The sequence below is a fragment of the Lathyrus oleraceus genome, chromosome 1 (assembly GCF_024323335.1).
Source record: "Lathyrus oleraceus cultivar Zhongwan6 chromosome 1, CAAS_Psat_ZW6_1.0, whole genome shotgun sequence".
NCBI classification, from domain to species: domain Eukaryota; kingdom Viridiplantae; phylum Streptophyta; class Magnoliopsida; order Fabales; family Fabaceae; genus Lathyrus; species Lathyrus oleraceus.
The window spans coordinates 114,028,037-114,043,511 of record NC_066579.1 but is presented as its reverse complement, the minus strand read 5'-3'; the positions used below and the strand labels follow the sequence as shown (position 1 = coordinate 114,043,511).

At 37.8% G+C, this 15,475-nt stretch overlaps 1 non-coding gene across 1 annotated transcript; it reads right to left on the bottom strand.

Annotated features, from left to right (window-relative positions):
- Positions 1 to 14,789: 14,789 nt before the first annotated feature.
- Positions 14,790 to 14,896, bottom strand: LOC127116044 (small nucleolar RNA R71). Its single transcript, XR_007801032.1, has one exon. It is a non-coding gene; the product is annotated as a small nucleolar RNA R71 (small nucleolar RNA).
- Positions 14,897 to 15,475: the final 579 nt, after the last annotated feature.

Sequence of the window (15,475 nt, the reverse complement as noted above, 5' to 3'; positions counted from 1 at the left end):
GTTGAAGGGGATTGTGTTTTTTACAGACACATGCCATGTTGCATAGGTATGAATCCTTTCTTGGAATCATGCATGTTAAAGGGTCTCAACACTTTGTCTATGTATGTACTCTGACTTAGGCCAAGCAGTTTTTGTGATCTATCTCTATAGATTCTGATTCCTAATATATAGGCTGCTTCACCTAGGTCTTTCATAGAAAAGAATTTCCCTAACCAAGACTTTACTTGTTGTAGGGTAGGGACATCGTTTCCAATGAGTAATATGTCATCTACATATAATACCAGGAAAACGATCATGCTCATACTAACCTTCTTGTAGACACAAAGCTCATCTTCGTTCTTGACGAATCCATATTGTTTTACTGTTTCATCAAAACGAAGATTCCAGCTTCTGGAAGCTTGCTTCAATCCATAGATTGACCTTTGTAACTTACATATCTTTTGGGCTTCTTTTGGTATGTCAAATCCTTCAGGTTGTGTCATGTACACATCCTCAAGAAGATTCCCATTAAGGAAAGCAGTTTTGACATCCATCTTCCATATTTCATAATCATGATATGCAGCGATAGCAAGTAAAATCCGAACAGATTTAAGCATTGCAACTGGTGAAAAGGTTTCATCATAGTCAACCCCATGAATTTGTTTATATCCTTTTGCAACCAGTCTTGCCTTATAGGTATGTACCTTACCATCCATGTCAGTCTTCTTTTTGAAGACCCACTTGCATCCTATAGGGTTAACTCCTACAGGAGGCTCTACCAAGGTCCAAACTTGGTTTGTGTACATGGAATCCATTTCAGATTTCATGGCTTCTAGCCACTTCTCATACTCGGGACCAGTTATGGCCTCTTGGTAGGTCACAGGCTTATCTTGATCCATGAGTAATACATCACCTTGATCTGTTATAAGATATCCATATCTCTCAGGTAGGTGACGTATCCTGCTTGACCTACGTTGGTCTTGTTCTACTTGAGCAGGTTGCTCTTCCACAACTACTTGTGTTTCCTGCTCTAATTCCTCCATAGGTGTATCGATGCTTTGTGATTCTTGAATTTCTTCAAGCTCTACTTTCCTCCCACTGATTCCTTTGGAAATAAAATCCTTTTCTAGGAAAACTCCAATTCGAGCGATAAACACTCTGCCCTCTGAAGGATTGTAAAAGTAATACCCTCTTGTTTCTTTAGGATACCCCACAAATAAGCATTTGTCAGATTTTGGCTCAAGCTTAGTTGAAATTTGTCGTTTCACATAAACTTCGCAACCCCAAATATTCATGTAAGACATATGTGGTTTCTTACCACTCCATATCTCATATGGTGTCTTCTCAACCTTTTTGGATGGAACACGGTTAAGTGTGTAAGTTGCTGTCAATAGTGCATGTCCTCAAAAGGAGTTTGGAAGATCGGCGTGACTCATCATGGATCGGACCATGTCTAACAGGGTTCGATTTCTTCTCTCAGATACACCATTCCATTGGGATGTTCCAGGAGGAGTAAGTTGGGATAGGATCCCACACTCTTTCAGATGGTCATCAAACTCTAGGCTTAAATATTCACCACCTCGATATGATCGAAGAGTTTTAATATTCTTACCTAGTTGGTTTTGTACTTCATTCTTGAATTCCTTGAACTTTTCAAAGGACTCTGATTTGTGTTTCATTAAATACACATAACCATATCTACTAAAATCATCAGTAAATGTGATGAAGTACTGAAAACCTCCTCTGGCTGGTATGTTCAGTGGTCCACATACATCAGTATGTATGAGGGCCAAAAGATCATTAGCTCTTTCACCTTTTCCTGTGAATGGAGACTTTGTCATCTTTCCAATTAAACAAGATCTGCACGTCTCATATGATTCATAATCGAAAAAGTCCAAGAGTCCATCTTTATGGAGTTTGGAAATGCGTTTCTCATTTATGTGGCCTAATCGACAATGCCAAAGGTAAGTTGGATTTAACTCATTAGGTTTCATCCTTTTAGTATTAATGTTATAAATAGGCATTTCAAGATCAAGGACATATAGTCCATTGTTCATTTGTGCAGTAGCATAGAATATATCATTCAAATAAATTGAGCAACAATTGTTCTTTATTATAAACGAAAAACCAAACTTGTCCAAACAAGAAACAAAGATAATATTCCTGCTAATTGTAGGTACATAATAACAGTTCTCTAACTGAATTATTAAACCACTAGGTAAAGTCAATACATAAGTTCCTACAGCAAAAGCAGCAACCTTTGCTCCATTGCCAACTCGTAGGTCGACTTCACCTTTTGCCAAATCTCTACTCCTTTTTAGTCCCTGCACATTGGTACAAATGTGAGAACCGCATCCAGTATCTAATACCCATGATAGTAGATAAATTAATTTCAATAACAAAAATACCTAAAGTTGAAGTCTCTACTCCATTCTTCTTATCTTCCAGGTACTTTGGGCAGTTTCTCTTCCAGTGTCCGGTCTTACCGCAATGGAAGCAGGTGCCTTCTTTTGCTATGCCTCCACTAGGCTTTAAAGCAGCAACGGTGGGTTTGGGTTTGGCAACTTCCTTGCCTTTCCCTTTATCACCCTGCTTAGTGGGCTTTTTGTTCTGTCTCTTTCCATTTTCGATCATCAGAATGGGTTTTCCTTTTGACTTCAGATTCTGCTCAGCAGTTCTTAACATGGCGAGCAGTTCAGGAAGAGATTTGTCCATATCATTCATATTGAAATTTAGGACAAATTGACTGAATCTATCTGGCAACGATTGCAAGATCAAATCAGTCGCAAGTTCCTTTCCAAGGGGAAAACCCAATCTCCCAAGGTTTTCCACATACTCAATCATCTTGAGCACATGGGGACCTACAGGGGCTCCCTCAGCTAACTTGCCTTGAAAAGGGGCTTTTGAAACTTCAAACCTTTCATGCCTTGCTTGCTCTTGATAGAGCATCTTCAGGTGTTCGATCATATCGAACGCTGCCATGTTCTCATGTTGCTTTTGCAATTCTGAGTTCATGGTATCTAGCATGAGACAAGCAATTTCATTTGCATCATCGACATGCTTCTTATAAGCATCTCTTTCTGCCTTAGGTGCAGAACTAAGAGGTTCCTCTTCAGGAACAGGTTTCTCCAAGACATACAGCTTTTTATCATGTTTGAGGATAATCCTCAGGTTTCGGTGCCAATCCAGAAAATTTGTCCCAGACAATTTTTCTTTGTCAAGGATTGATCGCAAGATGTTGTTAGAGGTGTTTGTTGTCATGGTAATCTACACAAGAATTAATGAAAATATAAGTATCAATAACATATTTAATTAGGCCTTTAATTAAATATGCTCCCACTATTTTACTCAAAACAAATGACCCTCATCATTTGATTCGGAAAATCCCATTGGAATATTTTCTAGTGGGTCGAGATCCATATTTCACTTCGTTCTAAGTCCGCGTAGGCGGATTACACAAAACTAGGTTATTTAGGTAGGAACTCCTTCCAATTGTATCTCATACAACTCTCGAAATTTCAGTTGGGTGAATAACTCCTTATTCCAATCCATCATATGGATTATTCCCAACTCTTGCTTCTAAACATATATAATCTTATTATAATTTGTTTAGTTAAGTTTGACCCATTGTTTTAACAATTGGATATTACAATTATCCCATCGCACCTTACTAATATAGAACATGCATCTCGCGTAGGCGAAACCTACATTATCCGATACTAGTCTTGATGAGTGTTAAAACTTGGAAAGCATAAACTTAATATTTAATTTGAGGGAATTTGAAATTATTTTGATCTCACCGGCTTATTTATCATATAAATCGTCTCTCACATGCATCAACATACATAATGAAACAGTTATGGCCCCTAGCGCAATTGTTCTCCCAAGCCAATGAGAGAACCTAAGCTAACCTAATAACGATCTAAGCTTCTCCAAGCAAGATCTTCAAGGTTGTCCTCCTTTGGCACTAACTTCTTTGCTTTCTTCATAATCATTACATTACATAAAGAAACTCGTTTTACATACGAGGGAGTGAGATGAGAAAAGAAGTTACATTGAGAGATTAAAAGAGAGGCACGACACGCAGGTCGTATTTTAAAACCCAAAACAAAATAAAGGAAAACTAAGGCCATAACCGATCACCACAAGACAATAATAATAAATACATTATTATTATTATTATTAATTTTAATTCTTTTAAGTAATCAAAACCAAATTAAATCTCGACAACCGATCACATAACGCAGAGTTAGCCGAACGGGTGAATTTTGCCTTGCGTTAACCGGTTAACCAAATGCGTTAACCGGTTAACACTGTTGAAAAACTGTTAGAAAATTGTATTCTGCTTTGCGTTAACCGGTTAACCAAATACATTAACCGGTTAACACTGTTGAAAAACTGTTAGAAAGTTGTATTCCGTTTCGTGTTAACCGGTTAACACTGTTCAAAAAAGTGTTTAGAAAGCACAACTCTTGTGCAGTCACAACCCCAATCGCATAACTCTCTGACAATACAACCCTTGTGCCGTCACTAACCCTGATGCACCAATTTCAGACCGTCAAACACATCTCAATTGTTGATTCAGTATGATTGCACTACGCCAAAAACTGGAATAGACAGCGCACCTTAGAGGGCGCTTTATTACAAAAGCGCTCTCTAAAGTGAAGCGAAAAATAAGGAGCAATAGACAGCGCACTTTAGAGGGCGCTTTTGTAACAAAGCGCCCTCTAAGGTGAAGCGAAAAAATAAGGAGGAGATAGAGGGACAACAATACATGGCGCTTTTTAGAAAGCGCCCTCTAAGGTTACCCTTAGAGGGCGCTTTTAATAAAGCGCTGTTATAAGTCCATGCACATTTCCAGCTTATAAAGCGCTTCTGGAAAGCCTTAGAGAGCGCTTTCATAAGCGCCCTCTTAGGCCCCCTTTAGAGGGCGCTTTGTTTCCACAAGCGCCCTCTAAGGTGAAACGAAAAAATAAGGAGGAGATAGAGGGACAACAATACATGGCGCTTTTTAGAAAGCGCCCTCTAAGGTTACCCTTAGAGGGCGCTTTTAATAAAGCGCTGTTATAAGTCCATGTGCATTTCCAGCTTATAAAGCGCTTCTGGAAAGCCTTAGAGAGCGCTTTCATAAGCGCCCTCTTAGGCCCCCTTTAGAGGGCGCTTTTTTTCCACAAGCGCCCTCTAATGTCCCCTTTAGTAAACATTAAAATTATAACATACTGCGCGTTTTGTTATTTTCGTTCTTTTTCACGTTAGGGTTCTAAGGCGTTTTCCTTCCACCTCTGTTAGATCTACATTATTACTGCGCGTTTCCTCCTTCTACCAATCAAAGGTACACGCTTTCCCCAATTTCTGTTTTATGTTATTGCTTTGTTTTAGCTTTGCCCAATTTCTGTTTTACATTATTACTGCGCGTTTCCTCCTTCTACGTTTGTTTCGACCATGATAGCGCATGCAATAGGAAATTGACGGTTGGTTTTTAGTGACCATGATAGCGCATGCAATGGGACTACATTACCCAGTAGTTAGGGTTATACGACCTATGAACATATGATTTTGTGTCAATACCAGTATCATTAGAAACCTAGGTCCGAATGTGTTTGAACTCTTCTGAAATTGTTTTTTGTTTATTCTAATTAGTAATGGATAATACATGGATGTCTTCCAATCGATTGTCGAGAGAGTACGAGAATGGGGTATCAGAATTCGTTAAGTTTGCCGTTGCGCACGCCGAAGACCCCAGTAGAATGATATGTCCTTGCTTGGGTTGTTGTTATGGGAAACGGGTTGACGCAGTTCAGTTGACATCGCATCTAATGAGGCATGGAATTGATCGAAGTTATACATGTTAGAATTTGCATGGTGAGAAAAGTAACGAGAATGTTGAACCGGGGGATAGTACGACCTATGCCTCAAACTATAGTGGCGCAGATACATACGATTGTGATCGAGTTGAAGAGATTGCAGAAGCACTTGAAGGAGATCTTAAGGATTGTCCCGAAATGTTTGAGAGGTTGGTAAGTGATGCAGAGAAACCTTTGTATGATGGTTGCACTAAATTCACAAGATTGTCTGCGGTATTAAAGTTGTACAACTTAAAGGCGGGCAATGGGTGGTCGGATAAAAGTTTCACAGAGTTATTAGCCCTTTTGAAAGATATGCTTCCTGAGGATAATGTTCTTCCCAATCGAACATATGAGACCAAAAAGATGTTGTGCTCTATTGGCATGAGCTATGATAAGATACATGCATGTCCAAACGATTGCGTTTTGTTTCGAAATGAGTATGCATCGTTACATGAGTGTCCTAAATGCGGTGTCTCGCGATATAAGAACAAGTTGTCTCCAGCAAAAGTCTTGTGGTATTTTCCTGTTATTCCGAGATTTAGACGCATGTTTCGTAGTGAAACCGATTCAAGACACTTGACCTGGCATGCAGATGAAAGAATTATAGATGGAAAGTATCGACATCCGGCAGATTCACCACAATGGTTGAAAATTGATAATGATTATCCTGAATTTGGAGAAGAATCAAGAAACCTTCGCTTGGCATTATCTACTGATGGAATGAACCTACACGGTATCCAGAGTATCTCACACAGTACATGGCCTGTGATTATTATGATTTATAACCTACCTCCATGGCTATGTATGAAGCGTAAGTACATGATGTTGTCTATGTTGATTTCTGGACCTAAACAACCAGAGAATGACATAGACGTGTACTTGAAGCCCTTAATCGAAGATTTAAAGATTTTGTGGGAGACCGGTGTGGAGGTTTATGATGGATATAAGAAAGAAAGTTTCAACTTGAGGGCGATGTTGTTTGGCACAATTAATGATTTTCCAGCATACGGAAATCTATCAGGGTATAGCATAAAAGGTCAATGTGCGTGTCCTATTTGTGAAGATAAAACAGATTGGAAGCGCTTGGAGTTTGGTCAGAAGAATGTCTTTCTCGGTCATCGGAGATTCTTAAATTCAAATCATCACTACCGTGGATGGAGAAAGGCGTTCAATGGAGAGACAGAACAAGGCAGAGCTCCACCTGTATTGACGGGTGATCAAATTTTTGAAAAGGTGAAAGATTTGGATACTCAGTTTGGCAAGCCTTTTGCCCACACACTTGTCAAAAGTGGGTGGAAGAAGAGGTCAGTTTTTTTTTGAATTGCCGTATTGGAAGTCCTTGTATGTGAGACATTTTCTTGATGTTATGCATATTGAAAAAAATGTATTTGAAAGTGTTATTAGCACGTTACTCAATATACAAGGAAAGTCTAAGGATGGCCTTAAGGCAAGAAAGGACTTGATAGGGATGGGAATAAGAACTGAATTAGGACCCTTGAAGAAAGGAAAACGAACATATCTACCTCCTGCTGCTTATACTCTATCTAGAAAGGAGAAAAAAACATTGTGTAAGTTTCTAAGTGAAGTTAAAGTTCCAGAAGGGTACTCTTCAGATATTAGAAGACTTGTGTCTATGAAAGACCTCAAGTTAAAGAGTTTAAAGACCCATGATTGCCATGTTATAATGGAACATTTTCTCCCAATAGGTATACGTTCTATTCTTCCAGAAAAAGTAAGAAGCTCTATAACTAAGTTGTGTTCTTTCTTCAAGTCAATTTGCAGTAAGGTGATTAATCCTGCGATCTTACCAATGTTGCAAAAAGAAATCGTTATTACTTTGTGTGAGCTTGAAATGTTTTTTCCTCCATCATTTTTTGACATAATGGTACATCTAGTTGTTCATCTTGTGAAAGAGACACAATTGTGTGGACCAGCTTATATGAGATGGATGTACCTTGTTGAACGTTATATGAAAATATTAAAAGGGTACGTGAAGAACTGAAGTCGACCAGAAGGTTGTATGGTTGAAAGATACATTGTTGAAGAAGCGATTGAGTTTTGTACTGAATATTTGTCTAATGTTCAGTCAATCGGACTCCCCAAGTCTCAGCTTGTCGAAAAGAAAGAAGGAAAAAATCTAATTGGAAATAAAATCGTGGCAGTATCAAGGGTCGAACGGGATCAAGTGCATTTGTATGTTCTGCACAATGAGAATGAGGTTGAGCCGTATGTTGAAATTCACAAGGATGTTCTCCGAGGTTTAAATCCCAATAGAAATGAAAATTGGATAGTACGAGAGCACAATCGATGTTTTATACCTTGGTTTAAGGATCATATTTATTCAAAGTATTATTCAGATCCCGCTTCAATAACAGAAAGGTTGAGATGCTTAGCATATGGTCCAAGTTTCCATGTTTTTTCTTATAGCGCATACGCGATTAAGGGATACACATTTTATACCAAAGAACAAGATGATAAAAGTACTATGTAGAATAGTGGTGTCACCGTGGTAGCTGAAGCAATGCACATATCAAGTGTGAAGGACTTAAACCCCAAATTTGCAAATCTGTCGTATTTTGGTGTTATCGAGCGCATTTGGGTGTTTGATTATGAGAAGTTTCAGATTCCTATATTTGGTTGCAAGTGGGTTGAAAATAATAACGGCATTCGAATGGATAAGTCAGGATTTTTGCAAGTGGATCTTAATAGGGTGGGATACAAAGATGAGTCTTTTATTCTAGCCTCTCAAGCTAGACAAGTGTTCTATGTCAATGATCCGAAAAGTACGAAATGGTCTATAGTTCTTTTTTCCAACAAAGTAATTGATGAAAACACTAGAGATCAAGGTGATATTGATGTTGAGATTGAATCGCTTACCAGAAATGATCAAGATGAGAATATTATATCAAATGATTCATATATTAGAAATGATCATAATGAGGGTATTTGGATCAATCCAACCGTCCGTGTTGTTAAGAGACATGTAGAACATATTCCAACCAAGAAAAGAAAGAGAACTTAGTGAAAAAGGTACAGGTCAAATGATTTTAATTGTTTTCTTTATTACAGGTAAAATGACTTTTATGATTTTAATTGTTTTTACATTTGTCATCTGATTTTAATTGTTTTCTTTATTACAGGTAAAATGGCTATTATGAAGTCAATCATTCGTGCAAGAGACAAGGGTGTAAAATTTGAAGTACATTGGAGTGCTGAAGACCAACTAATTTTTTTCATCAGGCTTGTGTCTCAATAGAGGATGGGTATCTACCTAAAGTTACTTTTGTAGTGGTCCAAAAGAGACATCACACCCGTCTCTTTCCTGTCAACCCCAAAGAGACCGATAGAAGTGGAAATATTATGCCAGGTTTTTTCAATATATTTCTCAACGCAGTTGGTATATATTATCATTTGAATTTATCACTTTTTGCTGATTTTGTTGTTCTAAATTGTCAAAGGAACCGTGGTAGACACCAGCATTTGTCACCCTAGGGAATTTGATTTTTACCTTAACAGCCATGCAGGAATTCAGGTAATATTAACTATGTCATTTAACTTTATGCCATTGTTTACTATTTGTTGCTATATCGCCTTTTGACAGTTCTGTGTTATTTGCATTTGGACGTGTTCTTTTTGCAGGGGACTAGTCGACCAACGCATTATCATGTGCTGTATGATGAAAATAAATTCACTGCAGACCAGCTACAGAGTTTGACCAATAACTTGTGCTACACGTAATGATATGATTTGCTTTTTTAATCTTAATTAATGTTTTCTAAACTTGTACTGTTTTCATTTAATTTTAGAAGCCTTCTGATACTATTTTTTTCCATTCAGTTATGCGAGGTGTACTCGATCTGTCTCAATAGGTTTGTTACTCGATTCCCTTTGCTTGTTTTTGTTTTAGGCTATACAAAACTTTAGTTTAACAAAAATGTTATCTTGTATGCAGTTCCTTCTGCCTATTATGCACACTTGCTATTATTCACCATGGGTGGATGGGCGTTATTTTGTTTAGTATTGGTTAGAACTACTAGACAGCTTTTGGATACAGTGGTCACTGGGTGTTGGTTGCTATGGATCTTTCGAGACTAATAGTGTATTATCTCGATTCGTTATCGGGTGATTGGAGTAAATATCCGAGTATGAAGAAGACGGTTGACGCGTAAGTGAAATTCCCCTAAATATTCGTGTGTATTTGTATATTTAATTATGTCTGTCAGATATTTCATCTAATTTGTTACTAAATCATGAATATGTTTTATTCTCTTAATTGTAGTACTTTGAGGAATACAAATCTTACTCAAGAGCTCATTTGGATGAAATGAAGGATGAATTGTGTCAATTCATTGTTGATCAAAGAATCATATAGCTAGGTTGTATATTGTTGTACATATATGTATGGAATGTTATTGTTGTATGCTGTTGTTGTATATATGTTGTATATTGTTGTTGTACTTTTACTAAATCATGAATATGTTGTTGTATATTGTTGATCAAAGAATCATATATTAATGTTGTATATATGGAGGATTAATGTTGTATATAAATGGATTCATGTTGTATATATCAATGGATTAATGGTGTATAACATTGGATTAAAGGATGAAATCAATATGAATTTTACACTTTTGCAGCATTCGAACAGGTTACCAATTAAATATCCACTGTTTTTCAAACAAATTTTTTTAAAATAACTAACACTTTAGAGGGCGCTTTGTCCAGAAAGCTCCCTCTAAACACTTTACATTGACAACTTTAGAGGGCGCTTTTTCCTGAAAGCGCCCTCTAAACACTTTACATTGACAACTTTAGAGGGCGCTTTTTCCTGAAAGTGCCCTCTAAACACTTTACATTGACAACTTTAGAGGGCGCTTTTTCCTGAAAGCGCCCTCTAAACACTTTACATTGACAACTTTAGAGGGCGCTTTTTCTAGAAAGCGCCCTCTAAGGTGTCCCTTTATGGACCACTCCAGAGGGCGCTTTTTTCTGAAAGCGCACTATAATGTGGCCACTTTAGACAGCGCTTTCTCCAGGAAAACAAAGCGATGTTTTTACCTATGCCAGCGCCACTTTAGAGGGCGCTTAAAAGCGCTGTTATAGGCCAAAATAAGCGCCCTCTTTTCCCTTATTTGGCGTAGTGTTGATCAACACGTCATTGCTTCACCATACTAATGTCGGATCAAGAAGCAAACGACTATTGATCGCTCAAAGGAAAACTACCATTGAGTGTTTGAATGAACAAAACAAGAACACTATATCATATATAATGTATTTTGCATCAGGATTACTTATATCATATATATAACTTGATCGATCTCAATTTAATCTTTGATTCATTCTGTCTTTAATCGTATTAATAGAGAAAATAAACAGTTATCAGATTCATGGTTTCGTAAGTAGCTCTGATACCACTGAAGGAGAATGGCGATCCAAAACGCAATGGAATTTAAAAATTTCTCCTTTAATGATCCTTACGAATGGGCATGATCAGTGATAGAATCGTTACCTCTTGTGGTGATCACGAACGTTGAACGATGACAACGCCTATACTCAGTCCACACGAACGGATTCCTTCAATCTCAGTGCTAGCTGCTACAAATGAAGGCTTTGAGTGAGTGAGAGAGAGAGAGAGAGAGGGAAACGAAATTCCAATTAGAGTGACAATGCTTCTACCCAAGGGTTCTATTTATAGAACCACTTGTGTGGGCTTCAAGTCAAAAAGCCCACTTAAGTGTATTTTGGCCCATATCTTATAATATGCCCAAAATCACTTAAGCGTGTGGTACCTTACCATATTTCATATTCCACTTAAGTGCACCGTACCTTACAGTGTTCCTTAGTTACTCTATCTCTCATCAATCCGTCCTTTGTGTGTGACCCTGTAGGTTTTCGTGACGTTGGCAATTATATTAAATCACGCATTTAACATAATAAACAGTGAGCGGTATCTAGCAACACATCACTGTTACCCAAGACACGAAAATGTCATGTGATCTGACAAATCCTTCTGTGATAATAATTATGTGTATAATTACCCTTTTGCCCTTATGTCTATATTGAACACAAGGCATAGACCGTGTCATCCTTGTCCAGTTCAATATTGGGCCCATAGACATTTGATCCTGTTACGCAGGCTGGGCAAATTCCACCTAGGTCACTCATGTCCCTTAGCATGCTTCGTGGAGTACACATCAATTGTCTTTATGGTTATCCAGTTACGGACAACGTTGGATCAGCAATAAAGCACTCGACTCTACATCTAGGGTCCATAGTGGTTTCAGGTCGAAGAGTGGTATACACCATTATCACCATGAGAATAACTTATGACACTTTGCATAACATTCTATATAGTATTCTCATAGCGGGTCAATCTGGTATAAATATTACTCCTAATATTCAAACCTATGTTTAAGACTTGATAACTCCTTATCCATGATCCATGAGATGCGATCATTAGTCTATAAACATAACAGTCTCCATGCTTTAATGTTATCCCACTACACAATAAAGCTCGACTACGGATACTTTAAGAATATTGTCCTTATGTTTAATGTGCTCTCATGATTAAGTCACACTTGATACATTAAACGGACGATCTATTCCAGGGACTTTATGATAACATGAAATAATATCACATTTTTGGACTCGATTTAATTAAATTGTATTATTATTTGTTTCGATTTATTTCATTTTATTCGATATTACTCGGTATTTTTCCTTTTATTTGTCTCAGGTAATTTATTTGAAGCATAAGTGAAAAAGGAAGAAAAGGGGTGCAAAAAGGCAACGAAAAGCAAAATCCATAAAAGCCTAGCCCACAATCACAAGCCAGGAGCGCTGGACCTGTGACGAGCGCCACACAAGGTGTGACGAGCGTCACGCCCTGCTGCCTTGTGTTACGAGCGTAACACATGGTGTGACGGATGTCACACCATTCTCCTATATTTTTGGCTTCAGAAGCGCAACAGAGGCACGTTGAAGCCTATTGTTACGCTTGACTCTTGGAACGTGAAAGCTGTGGAAACCGTTACTAGTAGACTAGTATAAATAGTCACTTCCTTCCAACCCTAAGCCTCTTCTTCTTCGTTTTCGTTTCTTTCCGCCGTGCAAGCATACTTTACAGCATTACCTTTTTACAGTTTTTACTTTATTTGCAGTTTTTATTTTCCTTTCTAGCAATTCTTTTTAGCACTTAATTAATTTTTCACACAATAGTTTCTACACTGGAAACTATTGTGTATCTTTTACTGGATCTAACCTTACGTTAGACTCTAGATTTTTATTCCTTCACTTTTATTTTCCTGTCCGATTGAAGAATTCAAGAACAAATCCAACCGGTCTGTGGTGGAGTGTTCAAGATTGCTATTAATTATTCAGGTTCTTTAATTATTGTTTAATTTATATATGCCCTGCATTATTGTTTATTTATATTGTTTGCCTGAGATGGATTTATTTAAGCATGATGATTGTTTAGATCTATTTAGCATGTCCGACTAATTTATTTAGGTATCGGTATGTAAAGTAAGCGGAATGAAGGAATCAAAACTAGGTTGGTTTAATTTCATTTAAAAATAAAGTCACCTTTTTTATGGCCTCAATTTACAGCATTAATCCCAAAGTTTTTGTACGAGAGTAAAAGACATAAAGAAGTTAAAATCAATAGAACGAGAGTTTGAGTTTTTAACTGGACAGTGTAAATTGAACATTAATTCTAAATCAGGGCGAAAGCAATTTTTAGAATTAATTAAATTCTAATCTTTTTCAAAAATTATTTTTAAAAGTTAAATGTGAGGACGAGAGTTAAGCATTTGAATTTAATTATATAATCTAAGTCAACAGAGCGAGAGTTTGAGACGAGGGTGTTTAAACGATTAGTATTTTCTTAAAAAGAGTTTCTATAGATTCTATTGTCTTCAAAAAGTGATTTTGGACTTAACTAATAAGTGACAGCTACGTTAATGTAAAGTCATGGTCTATTCAGTAGAGCGAGAGTTTGAGATAAGGCTTTTAATCAATAGTATCTACTGAAAAGATTTATTTTAAAAACCAAGAAACCAACGAAGATTTGATTCCCTAATTACGACGAACTACATACCGATATCCGCTTAATTGATATTTAACCTAGATCTCATTTTAGTTTTAACTTTTCCCCAAACAATCAAAGTATCATCTGCCTTAGCTTTACGAAGTAACCTTAGAAAACGGTATATCGATTCATAAGTCCATGTGGGATCGATATCTTTTAAAACTACGCGATAGAACTGTGCACTTGCAGTTTGTACCCCAATTCGACTCATAAAGTCGCGGCCAAGTTTTTGGCGCCGTTGTCGGGGACTTTATTTAGTCGATATCGTAACTCTTCTGTTACGCTGTAGAGACTAAGGCATATTTTTATTTTTATTTCTTTCGTTGATTTGTATGCCACACACTCGCTCACAAGGCGAGCCGTTTTACTTACGAATCAACGACATCGAACTATATCTCCGAGTCTTACGACGAATTCGGGAATATCGTGCTGCAAACAATCTCCCTCTAATCGAAATTCCTGATCTCAAAAATCTTCTTCCTTCACCGATACCCGAGATGGCAGAACCAGCTCGTGCTCTTCGAGACTACGCCGCTCCATCGCAAGATGAGCCGCATTCGAGTATTGCTCCACCCGCAATCGAAGCAAACAACTTCGAACTTAAACCTTCACTGTTGCAAGCAGTGCAACAAAACCAATTCTCTGGAAATCCTACCGAGGATCCAAACCTTCATTTATCCATATTTGTCTAATACGCTGATACTATTAAAGCTAATGGTGTCACTTCAGAGGCAATTCGACTTCGTCTCTTTCCTTTCTCGTTACGAGATAGCGCTAGAAGATGGCTTCAGTCTCTTCCTTCCAACTCAGTTACCACATGGAACGAGTTGAAGAAAGTCTTTCTTGCCCGATATTTTCCTCCGAGCAAAACAGCTATGTTGAGATCCCAGATAAATGGATTTAAACAGAAAGATAACGAGTCTCTTTTCGAAGCATGGGAAAGATATAAAGACATGATGAGACTTTGTCCACACCATGGTTTAGAGGACTGGTTAGTGATTCATACCTTCTATAATGGTCTCTTGTAAAACACAAGGTTAACAATAGACGCCGCCGCAGGTGGTGCACTAATGAACAAACCTTACACTTATGCTTATCAACTTATCGAAAGCATGGCCCAAAACCACTATCAGTGGGGAAGCGAACGAACAATGGTAGAAAAACCTCAGACGAAAACTGGCATGTACGAGATAAGTAGCCTTGATCATGTTAATGCAAAAGTGGATGCTCTGTTCCAGAAAATTGAAAGTTTAAATGTATCACCCCCAGCCACCGTGGTTGCCATAACTCAGAATTGCGAAGTCTGTGGAATCCAAGGTCACACTCCTGCAGATTGTCAGCTCCTAACAGGAATCCAAGTAGAGCAAGTGAATTATGCTCAAGGAAATCCCTACTCGCATACCTATAACTCAAACTAGAAGAATCATCCTAATTTTTCATATAAGAGTAATAATGCTTTATACGCGCCAGGACAAGCTCCAAATCAAGCCCCAGCTATACCTCCGGGATATCAAAAGCCGATCCCATCTACACCTAACAATAACGTTCCTAGGAAATCCAA